We start from the raw sequence: 11,713 nt of genomic DNA, 5'->3' as shown, positions 1-11,713 counted from the left end.
GGTATAAAAACATYAGTCTAAAATTAATCAGCTCCCCCATGTTGTGAACACTGTAAAACAACTAAAATGTGGATTGCCTTATTACACTGCTCATGTTTGTACCATTTTAGACTATTTAGATGATAGATTCCATGTCCAGGAGGAGAAATATACTCTGTTAGATAATGGCAATAACCGTAATGCACGCCAGTGCTCCAGTATGGTTGCATATGTAAGCACCTAGCATTTAAGGAGCACTAATTAAGGCCAAACACTCTGTCTGCTTTTATYTTCCCCTCTTGCATGTGAGCATTACAGCACAACCACTAATTATGTGGCATACAGTGTATTAASTGCAAAATAAAATCAACGCCGGCTGTATTTCCTCACATTTAGCAACCTGGGGCAATAATGTAAGACTCTTTTAGCCAAAGCTCAGAGCATTTCTGGAATTTAATCACCTGAAAACCGGTAGAAAAGCTACTGAGGGAGAGCCTGGGGTATTTTTCATTGGTGGTCCTTAGGGTTTCATTCTCCATCTGTTGTGTGTGTCTCCGTGTCCTCCTCCCTCGTGCTGCCAGGCACTCCTTCTGCCTCAGGCCAGTCAAGGGATTGTGAGTATGAACCTAGACTTCTCTTCTGCTCACACTGCTCTGTGAAAATCTGTTAGCTAGAAACCTTCCTGCTGGCTAAAACCACTCATTAGTCAGAGACAGGACAGCACCAGCCCCAAACCAACACCCCAGAACACACATGGAACGCTGCTACCTGGGAGCTGCAGAGCCAGAAATGAGCCAAAAGAGGTGTTTGTGCTAAGTGTGTCACTCTAGAGTTAGTGGCCTGTGCTTTGATGGCATGCAGATTTCCATGTTGTCCCTGCTTGTCCCAAAGAGTTTCCAGGTGCATATGATTAGTGGCGAAGAAACAACGGTGATGTTTCTAAGCAGCAGTATTTTGCCAAAGGATTGTTATCCTTTTTATGGGGATGCTGGAACTGAGACTCATAACAACTAGGAAACCAAATCTTTATTTAGGCAACCCAAGCAGTGGCCTGATTTTCTGCAGCTTCTACCCCCCTGAAGGGAACAGGAGCTCTGGGCACTCAGCAGGATTGAAAAACTAGCCATTAACTTCTAAATCTACAGGCATTTCACAGCTGTATCTCTGTTTCACACCATGCTGCTCAGCTCTCAGCAGCAGCAAAGAGCCTCTCACACACAAAAAGAGGCAGAAGGCTGCTCGGTGCCCTGATCTCTGGTGTCCTGCTCAGGAAAATGCAACCCATATGGCTTGTTCACAAACCCAAGGCTGTTCACAAACTGCCTGCTGCATCTCCTCCAATTCCCACTCCTGGGAAGGGAATTGTCATCCTTCCAGCAGCAAATCCTTCCCTAATGTCATTGTTGCATGTAAAACAAAAAAATAAGGACACCATTTTCTTCATTTAACGTGTATAGAGTAAAACATAATTAAATCACATACTACAGATGCACTGTAATAAAAAAGAGAACTAGTAAAAGCAATTATAGGCTGGCATACTTACTGCTTCACATTTAAATAATAATGTGAACTATTAAGTAAACTAGGGCATAATCAGCTGAGSTTCATTAACTTATCTCACTGTAGAAATAGTACTACAATTCAATACAATTAGGTACATGCTAGCAGGAAACAATGCTTTTYGTGCACCACGCTGGGTGCAGTCTTAGAGATGCTGTGGTATTTCATCTCCTGCWGGCTGCTCATAGCCTGCTTTCTCCCCATCAGGGAGGGACCCAGCACCACTCCAKATCCACACCTTCCCAAAGAAACGGGTGTTGCATACGTCAGTTCAGTCTGGTGCTGGTGATAGCCATTGAATCCTGAAAAAGAGTTCTCAGAATAAGCTGAGAATAAGCCACATTCATGGGCTATGCTCATCTGGGGTAGCATTACTGTCCACTTTTAAAATGAGAGAAACAAAACCRTGCATGAAGGAGACATGTATGACATTAGCCTGCACACAGCAGGGGGGTCTGGCCAGAGCATGCCAAAAATTACTTCAAGTAGAAAATCTCCAGGACACTTTTGGCTTCTAAGAGTCCTGGGAGACACTGATTCTGGATAGTTTTAAGTCATCCAAGAAAAATGAGAATAAGTCAAGCAATCCACATCTGGCTATGGCACTTTTGCATGTTGCTTCCCACAGTAGATTCTGTCCCGCCTCCTAATAACCTTTTGAATCTCTGAAGATTTTCCTTCCTGCAGAAGAGTGAGTTAAGGCACAGAGCATTTGAAAGGGTATCTAAAATATCTCATTACATTGCAAATTAGCCTTTTCACCAGAGGCCATGTGGTCTTCCTGGCTCTGTCTGTGACAGGGAAGCAGGCCCGGGCCTGACCACTGACCCTGAGAGCAAGCAGCATGCACAGCTGGTGTCCATCCAGGTTGATGCTTTTTCTAATTTAAAAAAAAGGATACTTTTGGATAAACTGTCTTTCTGGTAAGGTTCCTGCCTGTCCAAACATGATTTGGTASACTGGTGGGCACAGGCAAAACTGCACCACAAAAGCTCAAGTATTTAAATAATGTGGAAAATCACATATCACTCCACCCCATTTATTTTTCTTTGGTTTCTTAACAGTTAGCAAAGGCAGGATTTGATGAAAGGGATTTGGCTTGAGTTAACAGAGTATGCTGATAGATTGCAGCGTGCATCTGGAGGATTGTTTGTGATAAATGTCTGAAGAATTTCCCTAATCTTTCTTGAAGTGCTCCTTACTATCTGAACACTTTTGAATCTCTCCTTTCTTCAGCCTGTAAATAAGTTTGTTCAGTAGAAACTWTTTTTCCTCTTCCATCTGTGTTTATTGAGGAGATACAACATTGTACCAGATGGAGATGCTGTAGGTCTCCCTGAGACCTCCAGATGGAAAGTGGTCAAAAACTTATGCAAAAGGACATTATTCTTTTTGGACAGCACTTTTAATCACAATTTCTCTCTAACTGCACATGGCACAAGAGAGTAAAACACACAGCTGCCGAGGGAAAAAATACTCTGTCATTACAAGCTAGGTGCTATAAATATTACTTATTAAATTGAATTTATAATATACTCTGCAGCTCACAGTCCTTATGCACCCCTAAAATGCATTCAGTGATTTCTCCACGTTATATGAAGTGACTATGAGTTACAGCTGCCAATCTCTTCAAGCAAAGGGACTTGGAAAGAGAYACTCCACAACATCTTTACAGCAGGTGCCATGCAGAAATCTCTGCTTAGGGAGGGGCTGGTTTGAAATCTGGTACCTGTGAACACAGGCAGGCAGAAAGTGTGCTATCGAAAGCTCAGATGAACAATTCACAAATAAAGTCCTAAGCAAGGATCCATTCAATAAAAACATGGGTCAAACAACAGGTCAAACAATTGCTTGCACCAAAGGAACTCATGTTTAAATTAAATTCCTCTCTGTGTGTGCAATTAGGGATCAGAAAATGAAGYTTAATTGTCTGAATACATTTACTCCAAATTTTCACTCAGATGCCTATACCGGGGAGCTAATAAGCTGGAACTTGAACTTCATTGAAAATTCCACAGATCTCCTATTCAAGTTTCTTCCAGATTGGGGAAACAAACAAGCCAAGGAGGAAAAAAAAAAAAAAAAAAAAAAAAAAAAAAAAAAAAAAAAAAGGAAAAATAAAAAAAGGAAAAAAAAAAAAAGAAGCATAAATCTATAATACTCTGCAAAAGGTGATTTTAAAAGACAAGATGTTATTTGTGGCTCACTGGAATACATAGCTGCAACAAAATCAATTTTTTGTTTTTGTTTCATTTTAAACTTTTTGAGTTTCCCAATTAAATGAACAATAATAAAATCAGATTAAGATAAAAAAAAAAAACCCAACTTTCCAAACTGAAATATTTTTTTAAAAAGAATAGCAGATAAACTCTATTCACAAGTGCAACATTGTCTTCATAGTGTTGAGGTGACAGAGCATTTCCCAGCAGAAAATGCTCCTTTGGAAAGCATGTGACGAGAATACAAGGCAGTTCTCCATTGCATATCTGTGACAGAGTTTGTTTCTATGATTACTGTGCTTCAGAGGAAGTTTCTGCAGTATGTGTTCTATAGACATAAACCATAGCTCTGTGGGTAAATGTAGGAAATCTTAGGTCACACTGGAAAAAAAGCTAAGTACATTTCAGGAAACAGAAAATAAGCAGTCCCTCTGGATTGCCATTCTCAAGGTTTTTCTGCAATGTTGCTTCCGTGATGTCTTGCAAATGGATTTACCAGGACTCCACAGGCCCCAGGTGACTAAACTACTGAAAACAGGGAAGAATATTGTATTGCACATGTGTGAAGTCCATTCTTTAATCATATGAAACCTCMTAACTTTAGAAGTACRTTATTGGCAATTTTAAATGGCAAAGCCCAACTGCTCCTTTTTTTTTTTTTTTGCTGAGTTTACCATACCTAGCTCAAATAACAGCATTTTCTTTTTTACTTCTTTTCCTTTCTTTGTTAGGCTTGCAAAACATTTCAGCTCCCATTAATCACTTTCTACACACCAATAAATAAGCTAAATTACTGACTTACCTGCACAAAGAGCTATCTGCCTGCTTTTCTACCCTGATGATACAGCTCTGTACACAATGCAAATTAGCAAAACTAATTTGGTATTCATCATGATGTTAATGAATACTTCTTTTATAAAATGCTTTGAGATCTAATGACACAAGGCACTATATCAGAGTTGGCATTTACATTTACTATGTATTTATGATTATTATACCTCTTATAAATATAATTGATTTTCCATGTTATTAAAATTTTCTGTACACTTGTAAAAATTYCCACTCAAGCATCTCAGAATCAGATGCATTGTTTCTGTTTTTTGGRCATCCTAATTAATCTGTTACATTGTTGTGATTAAAGCTTTTCAGATTTCTGCTTCTTGCAATGTAATCACTATCATTTTTATTCATTAGGAGTTGATGGTAGTGACCACAAAGTACTCAGCAATTTCCAGCCATTCAGAAGGGASAATTAGTGCCCTAAGGAGCTGAGAGTCCAAAAAAGAGCTCATTAAAACAGTATTTAGTTTTTTGGACTCACTGAAAATCGGTGTCAGACCCATTCATCTTTGGATTTAAAGGTTTTGCTCTGCAGAAGATGCAATATGGGGCTTGGTTCAGAAAAGAGCCTGTAAAGCAAGAGTGGGTGTGTGCACATGTRCTGAGCAATGCACTGCAGCCTCTCTCATACCTCAAATCCCCATTTTCTGTCTGGCTAAGCTGGAGTACACAAAGTCACAGGAAGAAGGTGCTGTTCTTGTGTCACAGGCAGYATTTGCCTGCTGCTGGTCCCCAAGGGCTCCTTTCCACACCTACGGGTGCTTAAGCTRTGGCTTTATTTGAAAGAGCACAAAAATAATCACATCCTGGAACTCTGGGTCAGATGCCTGACCTATGAAAGCATTTTTTCTGGCTTTATGTGGGTATAATGAAATCCCTGCATAAAACACTTCTTAAATATCAGCTGCCCACACCTGACCTTCTGTCTCTCGGGTCTGTATCCCCTCAACCKCAAACTTTTGAGATCATCAAGAGCCAGGAAGGTGTGTGTGCCTGTRTGTGGGGATTTTATGATTCTGAAATAACTGAAAGGATTTTCCTCTAGTTTTACAAATTTATAAATTTAATACTCCTACAAAAGATCTCAACCTGCATTCTCTCCAGTCCAAGCATGAAACAATGAAGAGAATAACTGAGCTTTCATTAAATGTGGAAATTGTACCTGGCAAGCAGTTTATAGAAGAACTTCAAACCAAGGAACAAAGCACATGTTTTGGAGCTTTCATTTAACATTTTCTGTTATTTGATTAACATAGTTTCTATTAGCCTAGCAGCAGCTGGGATTTGATTCTGTTTATGCAGCAGCTCAGAAAACAAATGGTGCTTTTGAGCAAGCTCATGTCCCCCAAAGCAGTTTTGCAATAATAATAATAGCAATGTCTTGTCTCAAGTCCTTTCTTTCACTCTTTTTCCTTCTGTGTCTTTGCTATTGATAAAAATTTGTGTCCTAGAAAATGTGGTTTATCTGAGACAGATTGAAGAGTTATGGGATTTTTTTTATTATTATTTTCAGTTTATATCAAATAGTAGCACAAGCCCCAAATCTTAATACTCCCTTTTTATGGGTTTGAATCTGTCTGTGGCTCTCTAACCTATTATCCCCCTGCCCTGTTCTTCTTAAACACTGATTTTAATGCACCTGTTTTGAGCAACATTATCTAATTTCCTAAAACTATATGCAATACCAATCTGCAGTAAGTTTAAAAGAGAATTTGGTAACAGATGTTTGTKTAAGACTGGAACCACAAAGCATGTATGTTCCCATATATGCTATGTCCACACAGCTTGATATTATTTTTTTAAAAGACTTAGATAATCCTTGTAGAAACATTTTAAATAGGTGCTGAAACTAGTCTGTATTCTTCTTAATGGGACTTAGAGTATGGGGCTATCAGTAAACAAAGAAGCAAATGAAATAAATCCCATTAATTAGAGTGAAACAGTAACAGAGCAGTTCTGGTTTTACAGATGGGCAAGATGTCTGATTGGATTTCCCAGGCTATGCAGATTGGCTGCAGATGGTGTGGAAAGTGGTCCAGAACTCAGAATTCATATAATCAAAAACATGCTTAGATCCAAACAAGAATGTTTTCCCATGTGATGCTGTATAGCTCGAAACCTTATCACAAGCATTTGGTAAGTTTTCAAATCAAACCATAACATAAACCTCACACAACACAGCACTCAGCAAGGGTTCTCATTAATGATGCCATTATATCTAATAATTCAACAGCAGTGCAGCTCCTGGAGGCAAGTTAATTTGGCCCCAAGTTATAATTTCGTATTGAAAATGCTGACTGGTAAGTGCATGGGCCAACTGCAGATCTGAAGAGAAGAGCATTCACTGAGTAGGCAGKATATGAGCAGCACCTGTTATTATTAAGGAAATAACACTGGAAGAACTTCCTGCCAGTATAAATGTCCTTAAAAAAATCAGCCGTGTATTATTATATCGTATTATGTAATATTCTCAAGATCTGAATCTAAAATTTTGGATACTTCTTTAATCTAGACATTAGATTGTATTAATGCTTTGGTTTTGGGTTTTTGTTTTTTGCTTTCGGTTTTTTTTTTTGTTTGTTTGTTTTAATTGTGACAATTCAGAGAACAATAATCTTTTGCAAAGGAAACTGTGTGATGGCATTGTACCCCCTGGAAGGACACTAAGACCTTTCTGCTGACTTCAGAAGCCAGCAAATAAATGACTGCCCCCTTCAATCCTGGTCAGCTTGTAGGCTCATAACACTTTTTAGAAGGATGTTATTTTGGTTTTAATTTGAACATAATAAACCTTGTTTGAACAGCTATTACAGGCCCCTTGATGTTATTCTGATCTTGTAAAATGCCAAAAATACRTGCAACCACTACCTATCTCTTGTCTGACATAAAAGTTCCTTGCTTCACCATCTTCTCTGGAAGAATCAGCAGGTCTGCTGAATGCCTGGAGGCAAGTACTGCATGGGATAAAATCCTTTAGTGCTTTTCTTTACACTTGCATCTGGAACTGATCTCAGCTTAACTCACTCTAAGACAGCAGATACAACATTTCTCAGTGAATTTAACTCACCAACTGCAGCCTTCACCTRTGCACCAAATTAGCTTAATCTAATGCAAGAAAGATTGGGATTGACAGAGAATCAAACTCACTGGCTTTTCAAGGGTGTCCCTAATACTTCAGTTGCTTATTTGGGTTTTTTTTATCCTCTCTCATTTTCCTTCTGGCGATAAAAGAGAGATTCAGTCTTCAACTTGTATAATCTTTGAGATAAATATCAACCAGAAAAATTAGCACACTAAGTTATGTAAGACATTAGATCATAAGAAAATTCTCAGCAAGAATTAGTAATTAACCGGTGTAATGACAGTTGTTAATTTTTGCAGGAACAATTTAGAAAGTTGCTCAAGTTCAAGAAATTGTCATTGACTCTTTTGTAATAGACTAGTGCTGTTTGAAAGTAGCAAGACATCCAGAAGTACAGCAAGAAGGGAAATAAAAATGAATCTCATATATTAATTTGTACACTCAATTTCAGAGAAGAATCACATTTTATGTAAAGGCAGTGAGCCTTGTCAGAGAGTTTCACAAAGAATGAGATATCAGTGGAAGCTTAATTTTTATATTCCTCTCAAAAGGWCTTAATTAACAGGGGATGATGAAAGTGAGCTTGGAAGAAAACCACCAAAGTCACTCTGTGAAAAGAAATACCATTAAATAAATCCCCATCACTTGTCACTTTAAAATTGAACCTGACAAATGATGGCCTAAAATACAACYGGTAGAAATTCTGCACTAAGGCATCTCCAGAATTTATAGGCCTCATCAGATCTTGCAGTGGGGAGAAAAAAAAAAAAATATAGAAAGTTATGAAGGGAAAAAAGGAAAAGCTCATAACCGAAAGGGAAATTCACAAGTGAAGAATACCTTGTGAAGGTATCTCAAGGGGAGTGGGAAAAAMCTGTTTCAGAAGTAGCTGTCAGCTGCCAGCCACCAGCAGAAGAGCTCTGTCAAATTCCATTTCCAGCAGAAACTGAATTTCTGGCAGAAGGGGAATTTGACAATTTTCCCTCCAGCTGGGCTTCAGGGCTAGGGCACTTGGCCAGTCATGCTGTCTATGCAGCAGCTCTGCTTTACTTTCTCTCCTTTTTTTTTTCTTTGGCAGATTCAGATAAATTTTGCTTTCTTGCTCAAAGCAGAAGTGAATATGACAACAGTACTCCCAGTCAAAAGCTAGAGACATAATTTTGCCTTTTTTGAATCACAACTAACATTTTCAACAGAATTGAAATCAAAATTTGAAATTCCCTGGTGCTGTGGAATGAGAGGAATGTGGAGATTCCATAAATATGTCTAAATCTCTAGACRAGAGGTTGCATCTGTGGCATGATATAGTGCTCAAAAGTAATGAAGAAAAAACAGGTGTCACTGCATCAGATTTTCAGGAACCAGGTTGAGAGAGGGGAGAAAATGGAAACACAYTTTTTGCACTAGAGAAATTAAATTGTGAAATTCACTAACACAATTCAAAGAAYCCAATGGTCTGAAGGCCCAATTTCTTATTCCCAGTTCCTCTCTGTTTAAGAGAATGGACCACATGAAACCTCCTAGTTCAGGAAGTCCTTAAAACAATAAAAAACAAAATCCAGGAAAGTTTATTGAACATCAGTCATGTTTCTTATGCTGTGTCGAAGAATTCGAACACTGGCTACTATCAGACAGAAGGATAGCAGAAAAATGGACTATTGGGCTGAACTGCTGTGCATATCAGAGRCATTGGCCATTGGCAGCTGCTCCACGTAGGAGCAGTGGAAGGTGATGCAAAGCCCAAAGCCTTAAATGATGTTTAGCAGAGGGTTTTCTTCAGTGTATTAAAGAGAGGTTACACATTTGAACCATCATATAAAAAATAGAAAGCAATAAAAATCAAAGTCTGCCTGCTAGGTTAGTTTTACCAATATCCCTGCTCAAATATCACTAATTTTATCAYTTCTTACTAAAACTTATGAAAACTCAGAAGTTTTATGAATAAAAATTCTTACTTATCACATGTTCTTTCCCCTTTTGTTACTACTGTAGTTTCTTCTAAGCCTAAACTTGTTTTCAAATGCATAATACAAATTGCTTTTTTGAAAGTGCTTGATTTGAACCTGGTTAGGATCAGATATTTTCAGCTGTGCCTCACTCTCTTCTTAAGACCAACAAAGAGAAAAAGAAATAGTCAATAAATCCCTTTCCTTAGCAAAGAGATTTCAAATTAAAGAATAGTAGACTGAACAGTACCCCAGGATAGTGAAAATTGGTTACCAATTTTTACTTCAGTTACAATTTTTYGTTTTTACTTTGACTTGCTTAATTCCATTCTTTTCATTTCTTCATTTATAAAATGGTACAAAAGTTTCCTGAAATACTGTAAAATTCAATGTTTTTAATTCAGTGTTTGCAATGTCATCCAAGGACCATGCAGTGAGCAATGTAGAAAGAGATAAAACCCATAAATTGCTCCTATTTTACAGGACAGTGAAGGAATTATTAAAAAGTCTGAATAGGATTACTTACCTTGGATTCATTTAATGACAATTATTAAAAAATCTGGATGAGACTACTTACCTAGAATTTACTTGATAATTAATGTTTACAAAAATTTTGTATCACTGGAAACTTCCTTTTTATAAAATAGTGGTTTTCTGCACACTAGACAATTTCAAACTCTATGCTGTTATAAAATAGCATTTCATGGGGGTGATCCATGCTTTAATTGTCTTTAAAATTGAGATTTTGGACAAAGGTATGCACATAAGACCAAGACGATTTTTGAAGGCTGTGACATAGTTCAGTTTTATGCATGTTTTGAGAGAAGGCCCTGGAGATGAATGCCAAAATGCTGGTCAAACTCATCCTTGCAAGTGTGCTATATCCAAAACAGCTGGTAATAAATGCTAATAATGGGCACTCCTTGTTTGCACTTCCTAGCAGAGATCTGTGTGCTCACACACAGGAGAAGGAATGTTTAGATTMGGTTTAACAATGACCACATGCAAAGCCCTCAGCAGTCTTTTAGACCTCTAAACCTTATTAAAATGCTCTGGATGTTAATAGCATCATGCTAGAGCTGATCTCATAAATTACAGACACAGCTCAAGGCTTCTGCACCCAGGAGATCACAACCTTCTGGTGGCTTGACTATGCCATTGCCAGAGTTCAAATTATAAAAGTCAATAAAATGAGATGGGAAACCTAGCATTGTACATGCTGCTAGAAGAACTTGTATAGATGGACATAAAAGTTAAGCCTCCATATAAAGATGTATAATCAAAACCAATGATAATGTTTCAGCACATAGAGATGAGAGGAAATTTAAAAATAAAATCCACAAATCTGGGAATTACCACTGAAAACTCCTAAGTTCAACAGTAGACTTTGACTTGGTTCTTCCATTGCAAAAACATTTCTGTCCAAGGTRTGCTCGTGTCCCAGTAACTGTCATGTTTTATATCCATGAAAGTTCATGCTCCTTCAAGTAYTGGAATGCATTTAACTTATTTTAGCTCCTTTCCCTGGCACCCACACAAAAGAGCAGATTCATTTAACCTGGCTGAGCACATCCAAGTGAGATGCATAAATTAGCAGCATAGTCATTTWAAGGCTCACTCCACCTGCCCTTAGTCATCTGAAAGTTCAACACTTAATCATGATCTCTGTAAGTGGTGGAGAAAGACATCCAAGGAGATTCATCCCATTTCAGACAAGCACCTAAACCAGACAAACTGAGTCACTCCTGGTCACATCTCGCTCTCTTGAACACAGAAGGAATTTATTATTGTCATCAAGACTTAGATAACATGGAGAGTCAATATGAATGGCATAAAGAACCTCTACCATCTTTTGTAGTTAACGAACAAAGGCGCCACCCATGGGTGAATTCACTGGCACCCACTGAATCACCCTCTGGGAGACCGAATTCTCCATTCAGTGAAATTTAAAACAGATTAACTTCTGTTGTGAAACTACCCTTTACTCTTTTCCCTTCCATAAAAAGTATAGCTTGACATTATTTTTGTTTCAGGATTAAAAGAATTTCATCTAAAACTTCACTTTCTTCCCGACTTCTATGTTTATT

Source organism: Malurus melanocephalus, unplaced genomic scaffold, assembly GCF_030028575.1.
Source record: "Malurus melanocephalus ecotype Western Australia unplaced genomic scaffold, MMel_1.1 scaffold_501, whole genome shotgun sequence".
NCBI classification, from domain to species: Eukaryota; Metazoa; Chordata; class Aves; order Passeriformes; family Maluridae; genus Malurus; species Malurus melanocephalus.
This window is presented reverse-complemented; position numbering follows the sequence as displayed.